General features: G+C 51.2%; 24 non-coding genes across 24 annotated transcripts; all 24 read left to right on the forward strand.

Annotated features, from left to right (window-relative positions):
- Positions 1–294: 294 nt before the first annotated feature.
- Positions 295–409, forward strand: LOC134304723 (U5 spliceosomal RNA). Its single transcript, XR_010008117.1, has one exon. It is a non-coding gene; the product is annotated as a U5 spliceosomal RNA (small nuclear RNA).
- A 117-nt stretch (positions 410–526) lies between these two features.
- LOC134304575 (U2 spliceosomal RNA) lies at positions 527–717 on the forward strand. Its single transcript, XR_010007985.1, has one exon. It is a non-coding gene; the product is annotated as a U2 spliceosomal RNA (small nuclear RNA).
- A 355-nt stretch (positions 718–1072) lies between these two features.
- LOC134304782 (U5 spliceosomal RNA) lies at positions 1073–1187 on the forward strand. Its single transcript, XR_010008173.1, has one exon. It is a non-coding gene; the product is annotated as a U5 spliceosomal RNA (small nuclear RNA).
- Positions 1188–1304: 117 nt separating this feature from the next.
- LOC134304522 (U2 spliceosomal RNA) lies at positions 1305–1495 on the forward strand. Its single transcript, XR_010007934.1, has one exon. It is a non-coding gene; the product is annotated as a U2 spliceosomal RNA (small nuclear RNA).
- Positions 1496–1849: 354 nt separating this feature from the next.
- Positions 1850–1964, forward strand: LOC134304724 (U5 spliceosomal RNA). The gene has a single exon (XR_010008118.1). It is a non-coding gene; the product is annotated as a U5 spliceosomal RNA (small nuclear RNA).
- Positions 1965–2081: 117 nt separating this feature from the next.
- Positions 2082–2272, forward strand: LOC134304581 (U2 spliceosomal RNA). Its single transcript, XR_010007991.1, has one exon. It is a non-coding gene; the product is annotated as a U2 spliceosomal RNA (small nuclear RNA).
- Positions 2273–2628: 356 nt separating this feature from the next.
- On the forward strand, positions 2629–2743 carry LOC134304725 (U5 spliceosomal RNA). The gene has a single exon (XR_010008119.1). It is a non-coding gene; the product is annotated as a U5 spliceosomal RNA (small nuclear RNA).
- Positions 2744–2860: 117 nt separating this feature from the next.
- LOC134304576 (U2 spliceosomal RNA) lies at positions 2861–3051 on the forward strand. Its single transcript, XR_010007986.1, has one exon. It is a non-coding gene; the product is annotated as a U2 spliceosomal RNA (small nuclear RNA).
- Positions 3052–3407: 356 nt separating this feature from the next.
- LOC134304727 (U5 spliceosomal RNA) lies at positions 3408–3522 on the forward strand. Its single transcript, XR_010008121.1, has one exon. It is a non-coding gene; the product is annotated as a U5 spliceosomal RNA (small nuclear RNA).
- Positions 3523–3639: 117 nt separating this feature from the next.
- On the forward strand, positions 3640–3830 carry LOC134304582 (U2 spliceosomal RNA). The gene has a single exon (XR_010007992.1). It is a non-coding gene; the product is annotated as a U2 spliceosomal RNA (small nuclear RNA).
- A 356-nt stretch (positions 3831–4186) lies between these two features.
- Positions 4187–4301, forward strand: LOC134304728 (U5 spliceosomal RNA). The gene has a single exon (XR_010008122.1). It is a non-coding gene; the product is annotated as a U5 spliceosomal RNA (small nuclear RNA).
- Positions 4302–4418: 117 nt separating this feature from the next.
- Positions 4419–4609, forward strand: LOC134304583 (U2 spliceosomal RNA). The gene has a single exon (XR_010007993.1). It is a non-coding gene; the product is annotated as a U2 spliceosomal RNA (small nuclear RNA).
- A 355-nt stretch (positions 4610–4964) lies between these two features.
- Positions 4965–5079, forward strand: LOC134304729 (U5 spliceosomal RNA). The gene has a single exon (XR_010008123.1). It is a non-coding gene; the product is annotated as a U5 spliceosomal RNA (small nuclear RNA).
- A 117-nt stretch (positions 5080–5196) lies between these two features.
- Positions 5197–5387, forward strand: LOC134304585 (U2 spliceosomal RNA). Its single transcript, XR_010007995.1, has one exon. It is a non-coding gene; the product is annotated as a U2 spliceosomal RNA (small nuclear RNA).
- Positions 5388–5742: 355 nt separating this feature from the next.
- Positions 5743–5857, forward strand: LOC134304730 (U5 spliceosomal RNA). Its single transcript, XR_010008124.1, has one exon. It is a non-coding gene; the product is annotated as a U5 spliceosomal RNA (small nuclear RNA).
- Positions 5858–5974: 117 nt separating this feature from the next.
- LOC134304523 (U2 spliceosomal RNA) lies at positions 5975–6165 on the forward strand. The gene has a single exon (XR_010007935.1). It is a non-coding gene; the product is annotated as a U2 spliceosomal RNA (small nuclear RNA).
- Positions 6166–6519: 354 nt separating this feature from the next.
- On the forward strand, positions 6520–6634 carry LOC134304777 (U5 spliceosomal RNA). The gene has a single exon (XR_010008168.1). It is a non-coding gene; the product is annotated as a U5 spliceosomal RNA (small nuclear RNA).
- A 117-nt stretch (positions 6635–6751) lies between these two features.
- LOC134304586 (U2 spliceosomal RNA) lies at positions 6752–6942 on the forward strand. The gene has a single exon (XR_010007996.1). It is a non-coding gene; the product is annotated as a U2 spliceosomal RNA (small nuclear RNA).
- Positions 6943–7298: 356 nt separating this feature from the next.
- Positions 7299–7413, forward strand: LOC134304731 (U5 spliceosomal RNA). Its single transcript, XR_010008125.1, has one exon. It is a non-coding gene; the product is annotated as a U5 spliceosomal RNA (small nuclear RNA).
- Positions 7414–7530: 117 nt separating this feature from the next.
- On the forward strand, positions 7531–7721 carry LOC134304535 (U2 spliceosomal RNA). The gene has a single exon (XR_010007948.1). It is a non-coding gene; the product is annotated as a U2 spliceosomal RNA (small nuclear RNA).
- A 354-nt stretch (positions 7722–8075) lies between these two features.
- On the forward strand, positions 8076–8190 carry LOC134304732 (U5 spliceosomal RNA). The gene has a single exon (XR_010008126.1). It is a non-coding gene; the product is annotated as a U5 spliceosomal RNA (small nuclear RNA).
- Positions 8191–8307: 117 nt separating this feature from the next.
- Positions 8308–8498, forward strand: LOC134304548 (U2 spliceosomal RNA). Its single transcript, XR_010007960.1, has one exon. It is a non-coding gene; the product is annotated as a U2 spliceosomal RNA (small nuclear RNA).
- A 337-nt stretch (positions 8499–8835) lies between these two features.
- LOC134304733 (U5 spliceosomal RNA) lies at positions 8836–8950 on the forward strand. The gene has a single exon (XR_010008127.1). It is a non-coding gene; the product is annotated as a U5 spliceosomal RNA (small nuclear RNA).
- Positions 8951–9067: 117 nt separating this feature from the next.
- Positions 9068–9258, forward strand: LOC134304555 (U2 spliceosomal RNA). The gene has a single exon (XR_010007967.1). It is a non-coding gene; the product is annotated as a U2 spliceosomal RNA (small nuclear RNA).
- Positions 9259–9571: the final 313 nt, after the last annotated feature.

Raw genomic sequence — 9571 nt, forward strand, 5'->3', positions numbered from 1 at the left:
TGGGATTAGGGGTACGGCCCGGGGTTTCCTCGGTCCTTTTGCGCTAGGGAGTCCCCCTTTTCCCGCTTTTTCATTTTCCCTCCATTTTACTTAAAAAAAAAAAAAAAAAAAAAAAAAAAAAGGCGAAAGACTTAATTTTCCCCCTCCCTGTGTTTCTCCAGGCAAAGGCTGTGCTGCTTCGTCACCCACCCGACGACCCAAGGGCGCTTTTGCTGCAGGTTTTCGTCGCTCTACCTCGAGCCCTCTTCCTTGAGCGGCCGGTGGCCTACGGAGGCCCGGGCGACCGGCGAGCAGGGCTGGAGTTTCTCTTCATTCACGTACAAATCTTTCGCCTTTTACTAAAGATTTCCGTGGAGAGGAACGTTGACAAGTTCAACTTATTTTTTGAAGGCTTTGTCTTTGCAAAGCTGCTCTTTTGCTGGTGGAATGACAGAAGGTGTGTGGGCGTGAAGGCGGCCGGTCAGCGCCGTCCACTAGTCCGGACCCTCAAAAGGTAGGGCCCGTGGCCCGGCGCCTATTTCAGGTTATCGCTTCTCGACCTTTTGGCTAAGATCAAGTGTAGTATCTGTTCTTATCAGTTTAATATCTGATACGTCCTCTACCCGAGGACCATATATTAAATGGATTTTTAGGCCTGGGAGTCGGAAGAGGGGCTTGCTCCGTCCACTCCACGCATCGACCAGGTATTGCATTGCCTCCTGGCACGGTGCACCCTCATAAACGGTCAAACGAAAGAGTAATTGACGAATGCTGGTGACTGGCCCCTGCTGGAAAGCTGTTGGGATTAGGGGTACGGCCTGGGGTTTCCTCGGTCCTTTTGCGCTAGGGAGTCCCCCTTTTCCCGCTTTTTCATTTTCCCTCCATTTTACTTAAAAAAAAAAAAAAAAAAAAAAAAAAAAGGCGAAAGACTTAATTTTCCCCCTCCCTGTGTTTCTCCAGGCAAAGGCTGTGCTGCTTCGTCACCCACCCGACGACCCAAGGGCGCTTTTGCTGCAGGTTTTCGTCGCTCTACCTCGAGCCCTCTTCCTTGAGCGGCCGGTGGCCTACGGAGGCCCGGGCGACCGGCGAGCAGGGCTGGAGTTTCTCTTCATTCACGTACAAATCTTTCGCCTTTTACTAAAGATTTACGCGAGACAGATCGTTGACAAGTTCAACTTATTTTTTGAAGGCTTTGTCTTTGCAAAGCTGCTCTTTTGCTGGTGGAATGACAGAAGGTGTGTGGGCGTGAAGGCGGCCGGTCAGCGCCGTCCACTAGTCCGGACCCTCAAAAGGTAGGGCCCGTGGCCCGGCGCCTATTTCAGGTTATCGCTTCTCGGCCTTTTGGCTAAGATCAAGTGTAGTATCTGTTCTTATCAGTTTAATATCTGATACGTCCTCTACCCGAGGACCATATATTAAATGGATTTTTAGGCCTGGGAGTCGGAAGAGGGGCTTGCTCCGTCCACTCCACGCATCGACCAGGTATTGCATTGCCTCCTGGCACGGTGCACCCTCATAAACGGTCAAACGAAAGAGTAATTGACGAATGCTGGTGACTGGCCCCTGCTGGAAAGCTGTTGGGATTAGGGGTACGGCCCGGGGTTTCCTCGGTCCTTTTGCGCTAGGGAGTCCCCCTTTTCCCGCTTTTTCATTTTCCCTCCATTTTACTTAAAAAAAAAAAAAAAAAAAAAAAAAAAGGCGAAAGACTTAATTTTCCCCCTCCCTGTGTTTCTCCAGGCAAAGGCTGTGCTGCTTCGTCACCCACCCGACGACCCAAGGGCGCTTTTGCTGCAGGTTTTCGTCGCTCTACCTCGAGCCCTCTTCCTTGAGCGGCCGGTGGCCTACGGAGGCCCGGGCGACCGGCGAGCAGGGCTGGAGTTTCTCTTCATTCACGTACAAATCTTTCGCCTTTTACTAAAGATTTCCGTGGAGAGGAACGTTGACAAGTTCAACTTATTTTTTGAAGGCTTTGTCTTTGCAAAGCTGCTCTTTTGCTGGTGGAATGACAGAAGGTGTGTGGGCGTGAAGGCGGCCGGTCAGCGCCGTCCACTAGTCCGGACCCTCAAAAGGTAGGGCCCGTGGCCCGGCGCCTATTTCAGGTTATCGCTTCTCGACCTTTTGGCTAAGATCAAGTGTAGTATCTGTTCTTATCAGTTTAATATCTGATACGTCCTCTACCCGAGGACCATATATTAAATGGATTTTTAGGCCTGGGAGTCGGAAGAGGGGCTTGCTCTGTCCACTCCACGCATCGACCAGGTATTGCATTGCCTCCTGGCACGGTGCACCCTCATAAACGGTCAAACGAAAGAGTAATTGACGAATGCTGGTGACTGGCCCCTGCTGGAAAGCTGTTGGGATTAGGGGTACGGCCCGGGGTTTCCTCGGTCCTTTTGCGCTAGGGAGTCCCCCTTTTCCCGCTTTTTCATTTTCCCTCCATTTTACTTAAAAAAAAAAAAAAAAAAAAAAAAAAAAAGGCGAAAGACTTAATTTTCCCCCTCCCTGTGTTTCTCCAGGCAAAGGCTGTGCTGCTTCGTCACCCACCCGACGACCCAAGGGCGCTTTTGCTGCAGGTTTTCGTCGCTCTACCTCGAGCCCTCTTCCTTGAGCGGCCGGTGGCCTACGGAGGCCCGGGCGACCGGCGAGCAGGGCTGGAGTTTCTCTTCATTCACGTACAAATCTTTCGCCTTTTACTAAAGATTTCCGTGGAGAGGAACGTTGACAAGTTCAACTTATTTTTTGAAGGCTTTGTCTTTGCAAAGCTGCTCTTTTGCTGGTGGAATGACAGAAGGTGTGTGGGCGTGAAGGCGGCCGGTCAGCGCCGTCCACTAGTCCGGACCCTCAAAAGGTAGGGCCCGTGGCCCGGCGCCTATTTCAGGTTATCGCTTCTCGACCTTTTGGCTAAGATCAAGTGTAGTATCTGTTCTTATCAGTTTAATATCTGATACGTCCTCTACCCGAGGACCATATATTAAATGGATTTTTAGGCCTGGGAGTCGGAAGAGGGGCTTGCTCCGTCCACTCCACGCATCGACCAGGTATTGCATTGCCTCCTGGCACGGTGCACCCTCATAAACGGTCAAACGAAAGAGTAATTGACGAATGCTGGTGACTGGCCCCTGCTGGAAAGCTGTTGGGATTAGGGGTACGGCCTGGGGTTTCCTCGGTCCTTTTGCGCTAGGGAGTCCCCCTTTTCCCGCTTTTTCATTTTCCCTCCATTTTACTTAAAAAAAAAAAAAAAAAAAAAAAAAAAAAGGCGAAAGACTTAATTTTCCCCCTCCCTGTGTTTCTCCAGGCAAAGGCTGTGCTGCTTCGTCACCCACCCGACGACCCAAGGGCGCTTTTGCTGCAGGTTTTCGTCGCTCTACCTCGAGCCCTCTTCCTTGAGCGGCCGGTGGCCTACGGAGGCCCGGGCGACCGGCGAGCAGGGCTGGAGTTTCTCTTCATTCACGTACAAATCTTTCGCCTTTTACTAAAGATTTCCGTGGAGAGGAACGTTGACAAGTTCAACTTATTTTTTGAAGGCTTTGTCTTTGCAAAGCTGCTCTTTTGCTGGTGGAATGACAGAAGGTGTGTGGGCGTGAAGGCGGCCGGTCAGCGCCGTCCACTAGTCCGGACCCTCAAAAGGTAGGGCCCGTGGCCCGGCGCCTATTTCAGGTTATCGCTTCTCGACCTTTTGGCTAAGATCAAGTGTAGTATCTGTTCTTATCAGTTTAATATCTGATACGTCCTCTACCCGAGGACCATATATTAAATGGATTTTTAGGCCTGGGAGTCGGAAGAGGGGCTTGCTCTGTCCACTCCACGCATCGACCAGGTATTGCATTGCCTCCTGGCACGGTGCACCCTCATAAACGGTCAAACGAAAGAGTAATTGACGAATGCTGGTGACTGGCCCCTGCTGGAAAGCTGTTGGGATTAGGGGTACGGCCCGGGGTTTCCTCGGTCCTTTTGCGCTAGGGAGTCCCCCTTTTCCCGCTTTTTCATTTTCCCTCCATTTTACTTAAAAAAAAAAAAAAAAAAAAAAAAAAAAAGGCGAAAGACTTAATTTTCCCCCTCCCTGTGTTTCTCCAGGCAAAGGCTGTGCTGCTTCGTCACCCACCCGACGACCCAAGGGCGCTTTTGCTGCAGGTTTTCGTCGCTCTACCTCGAGCCCTCTTCCTTGAGCGGCCGGTGGCCTACGGAGGCCCGGGCGACCGGCGAGCAGGGCTGGAGTTTCTCTTCATTCACGTACAAATCTTTCGCCTTTTACTAAAGATTTCCGTGGAGAGGAACGTTGACAAGTTCAACTTATTTTTTGAAGGCTTTGTCTTTGCAAAGCTGCTCTTTTGCTGGTGGAATGACAGAAGGTGTGTGGGCGTGAAGGCGGCCGGTCAGCGCCGTCCACTAGTCCGGACCCTCAAAAGGTAGGGCCCGTGGCCCGGCGCCTATTTCAGGTTATCGCTTCTCGACCTTTTGGCTAAGATCAAGTGTAGTATCTGTTCTTATCAGTTTAATATCTGATACGTCCTCTACCCGAGGACCATATATTAAATGGATTTTTAGGCCTGGGAGTCGGAAGAGGGGCTTGCTCTGTCCACTCCACGCATCGACCAGGTATTGCATTGCCTCCTGGCACGGTGCACCCTCATAAACGGTCAAACGAAAGAGTAATTGACGAATGCTGGTGACTGGCCCCTGCTGGAAAGCTGTTGGGATTAGGGGTACGGCCTGGGGTTTCCTCGGTCCTTTTGCGCTAGGGAGTCCCCCTTTTCCCGCTTTTTCATTTTCCCTCCATTTTACTTAAAAAAAAAAAAAAAAAAAAAAAAAAAAGGCGAAAGACTTAATTTTCCCCCTCCCTGTGTTTCTCCAGGCAAAGGCTGTGCTGCTTCGTCACCCACCCGACGACCCAAGGGCGCTTTTGCTGCAGGTTTTCGTCGCTCTACCTCGAGCCCTCTTCCTTGAGCGGCCGGTGGCCTACGGAGGCCCGGGCGACCGGCGAGCAGGGCTGGAGTTTCTCTTCATTCACGTACAAATCTTTCGCCTTTTACTAAAGATTTCCGTGGAGAGGAACGTTGACAAGTTCAACTTATTTTTTGAAGGCTTTGTCTTTGCAAAGCTGCTCTTTTGCTGGTGGAATGACAGAAGGTGTGTGGGCGTGAAGGCGGCCGGTCAGCGCCGTCCACTAGTCCGGACCCTCAAAAGGTAGGGCCCGTGGCCCGGCGCCTAATTCAGGTTATCGCTTCTCGACCTTTTGGCTAAGATCAAGTGTAGTATCTGTTCTTATCAGTTTAATATCTGATACGTCCTCTACCCGAGGACCATATATTAAATGGATTTTTAGGCCTGGGAGTCGGAAGAGGGGCTTGCTCTGTCCACTCCACGCATCGACCAGGTATTGCATTGCCTCCTGGCACGGTGCACCCTCATAAACGGTCAAACGAAAGAGTAATTGACGAATGCTGGTGACTGGCCCCTGCTGGAAAGCTGTTGGGATTAGGGGTACGGCCTGGGGTTTCCTCGGTCCTTTTGCGCTAGGGAGTCCCCCTTTTCCCGCTTTTTCATTTTCCCTCCATTTTACTTAAAAAAAAAAAAAAAAAAAAAAAAAAAAGGCGAAAGACTTAATTTTCCCCCTCCCTGTGTTTCTCCAGGCAAAGGCTGTGCTGCTTCGTCACCCACCCGACGACCCAAGGGCGCTTTTGCTGCAGGTTTTCGTCGCTCTACCTCGAGCCCTCTTCCTTGAGCGGCCGGTGGCCTACGGAGGCCCGGGCGACCGGCGAGCAGGGCTGGAGTTTCTCTTCATTCACGTACAAATCTTTCGCCTTTTACTAAAGATTTCCGTGGAGAGGAACGTTGACAAGTTCAACTTATTTTTTGAAGGCTTTGTCTTTGCAAAGCTGCTCTTTTGCTGGTGGAATGACAGAAGGTGTGTGGGCGTGAAGGCGGCCGGTCAGCGCCGTCCACTAGTCCGGACCCTCAAAAGGTAGGGCCCGTGGCCCGGCGCCTATTTCAGGTTATCGCTTCTCGGCCTTTTGGCTAAGATCAAGTGTAGTATCTGTTCTTATCAGTTTAATATCTGATACGTCCTCTACCCGAGGACCATATATTAAATGGATTTTTAGGCCTGGGAGTCGGAAGAGGGGCTTGCTCCGTCCACTCCACGCATCGACCAGGTATTGCATTGCCTCCTGGCACGGTGCACCCTCATAAACGGTCAAACGAAAGAGTAATTGACGAATGCTGGTGACTGGCCCCTGCTGGAAAGCTGTTGGGATTAGGGGTACGGCCCGGGGTTTCCTCGGTCCTTTTGCGCTAGGGAGTCCCCCTTTTCCCGCTTTTTCATTTTCCCTCCATTTTACTTAAAAAAAAAAAAAAAAAAAAAAAAAAAGGCGAAAGACTTAATTTTCCCCCTCCCTGTGTTTCTCCAGGCAAAGGCTGTGCTGCTTCGTCACCCACCCGACGACCCAAGGGCGCTTTTGCTGCAGGTTTTCGTCGCTCTACCTCGAGCCCTCTTCCTTGAGCGGCCGGTGGCCTACGGAGGCCCGGGCGACCGGCGAGCAGGGCTGGAGTTTCTCTTCATTCACGTACAAATCTTTCGCCTTTTACTAAAGATTTCCGTGGAGAGGAACGTTGACAAGTTCAACTTATTTTTAGAAGGCTTTGTCTTTGCAAAGCTGCTCTTTTGCTGGTGGAATGACAGAAGGTGTGTGGGCGTGAAGGCGGCCGGTCAGCGCCGTCCACTAGTCCGGACCCTCAAAAGGTAGGGCCCGTGGCCCGGCGCCTATTTCAGGTTATCGCTTCTCGACCTTTTGGCTAAGATCAAGTGTAGTATCTGTTCTTATCAGTTTAATATCTGATACGTCCTCTACCCGAGGACCATATATTAAATGGATTTTTAGGCCTGGGAGTCGGAAGAGGGGCTTGCTCTGTCCACTCCACGCATCGACCAGGTATTGCATTGCCTCCTGGCACGGTGCACCCTCATAAACGGTCAAACGAAAGAGTAATTGACGAATGCTGGTGACTGGCCCCTGCTGGAAAGCTGTTGGGATTAGGGGTACGGCCCGGGGTTTCCTCGGTCCTTTTGCGCTAGGGAGTCCCCCTTTTCCCGCTTTTTCATTTTCCCTCCATTTTACTTAAAAAAAAAAAAAAAAAAAAAAAAAAAAAGGCGAAAGACTTAATTTTCCCCCTCCCTGTGTTTCTCCAGGCAAAGGCTGTGCTGCTTCGTCACCCACCCGACGACCCAAGGGCGCTTTTGCTGCAGGTTTTCGTCGCTCTACCTCGAGCCCTCTTCCTTGAGCGGCCGGTGGCCTACGGAGGCCCGGGCGACCGGCGAGCAGGGCTGGAGTTTCTCTTCATTCACGTACAAATCTTTCGCCTTTTACTAAAGATTTCCGTGGAGAGGAACGTTGACAAGTTCAACTTATTTTTTGAAGGCTTTGTCTTTGCAAAGCTGCTCTTTTGCTGGTGGAATGACAGAAGGTGTGTGGGCGTGAAGGCGGCCGGTCAGCGCCGTCCACTAGTCCGGACCCTCAAAAGGTAGGGCCCGTGGCCCGGCGCCTATTTCAGGTTATCGCTTCTCGGCCTTTTGGCTAAGATCAAGTGTAGTATCTGTTCTTATCAGTTTAATATCTGATACGTCCTCTACCCGAGGACCATATATTAAATGGATTTTTAGGCCTGGGAGTCGGAAGAGGGGCTTGCTCCGTCCACTCCACGCATTGACCAGGTATTGCATTGCCTCCTGGCACGGTGCACCCTCATAAACGGTCAAACGAAAGAGTAATTGACGAATGCTGGTGACTGGCCCCTGCTGGAAAGCTGTTGGGATTAGGGGTACGGCCCGGGGTTTCCTCGGTCCTTTTGCGCTAGGGAGTCCCCCTTTTCCCGCTTTTTCATTTTCCCTCCATTTTACTTAAAAAAAAAAAAAAAAAAAAAAAAAAAGGCGAAAGACTTAATTTTCCCCCTCCCTGTGTTTCTCCAGGCAAAGGCTGTGCTGCTTCGTCACCCACCCGACGACCCAAGGGCGCTTTTGCTGCAGGTTTTCGTCGCTCTACCTCGAGCCCTCTTCCTTGAGCGGCCGGTGGCCTACGGAGGCCCGGGCGACCGGCGAGCAGGGCTGGAGTTTCTCTTCATTCACGTACAAATCTTTCGCCTTTTACTAAAGATTTCCGTGGAGAGGAACGTTGACAAGTTCAACTTATTTTTTGAAGGCTTTGTCTTTGCAAAGCTGCTCTTTTGCTGGTGGAATGACAGAAGGTGTGTGGGCGTGAAGGCGGCCGGTCAGCGCCGTCCACTAGTCCGGACCCTCAAAAGGTAGGGCCCGTGGCCCGGCGCCTATTTCAGGTTATCGCTTCTCGGCCTTTTGGCTAAGATCAAGTGTAGTATCTGTTCTTATCAGTTTAATATCTGATACGTCCTCTACCCGAGGACCATATATTAAATGGATTTTTAGGCCTGGGAGTCGGAAGAGGGGCTTGCTCCGTCCACTCCACGCATTGACCAGGTATTGCATTGCCTCCTGGCACGGTGCACTCTCATAAACGGTCAAACGAAAGAGTAATTGACGAATGCTGGTGACTGGCCCCTGCTGGAAAGCTGTTGGGATTAGGGGTACGGCCCGGGGTTTCCTCGGTCCTTTTGCGCTAGGGAGTCCCCCTTTTCCCGCTTTTTCATTTTCCCTCCATTTTACTTAAAAAAAAAAGGCGAAAGACTTAATTTTCCCCCTCCCTGTGTTTCTCCAGGCAAAGGCTGTGCTGCTTCGTCACCCACCCGACGACCCAAGGGCGCTTTTGCTGCAGGTTTTCGTCGCTCTACCTCGAGCCCTCTTCCTTGAGCGGCCGGTGGCCTACGGAGGCCCGGGCGACCGGCGAGCAGGGCTGGAGTTTCTCTTCATTCACGTACAAATCTTTCGCCTTTTACTAAAGATTTCCGTGGAGAGGAACGTTGACAAGTTCAACTTATTTTTTGAAGGCTTTGTCTTTGCAAAGCTGCTCTTTTGCTGGTGGAATGACAGAAGGTGTGTGGGCGTGAAGGCGGCCGGTCAGCGCCGTCCACTAGTCCGGACCCTCAAAAGGTAGGGCCCGTGGCCCGGCGCCTATTTCAGGTTATCGCTTCTCGGCCTTTTGGCTAAGATCAAGTGTAGTATCTGTTCTTATCAGTTTAATATCTGATACGTCCTCTACCCGAGGACCATATATTAAATGGATTTTTAGGCCTGGGAGTCGGAAGAGGGGCTTGCTCTGTCCACTCCACGCATCGACCAGGTATTGCATTGCCTCCTGGCACGGTGCACCCTCATAAACGGTCAAACGAAAGAGTAATTGACGAATGCTGGTGACTGGCCCCTGCTGGAAAGCTGTTGGGATTAGGGGTACGGCCCGGGGTTTCCTCGGTCCTTTTGCGCTAGGGAGTCCCCCTTTTCCCGCTTTTTCATTTTCCCTCCATTTTACTTAAAAAAAAAAAAAAAAAAAAAAAAAAAAGGCGAAAGACTTAATTTTCCCCCTCCCTGTGTTTCTCCAGGCAAAGGCTGTGCTGCTTCGTCACCCACCCGACGACCCAAGGGCGCTTTTGCTGCAGGTTTTCGTCGCTCTACCTCGAGCCCTCTTCCTTG

Source organism: Trichomycterus rosablanca, unplaced genomic scaffold (assembly GCF_030014385.1).
Source record: "Trichomycterus rosablanca isolate fTriRos1 unplaced genomic scaffold, fTriRos1.hap1 scaffold_112, whole genome shotgun sequence".
NCBI classification, from domain to species: domain Eukaryota; kingdom Metazoa; phylum Chordata; class Actinopteri; order Siluriformes; family Trichomycteridae; genus Trichomycterus; species Trichomycterus rosablanca.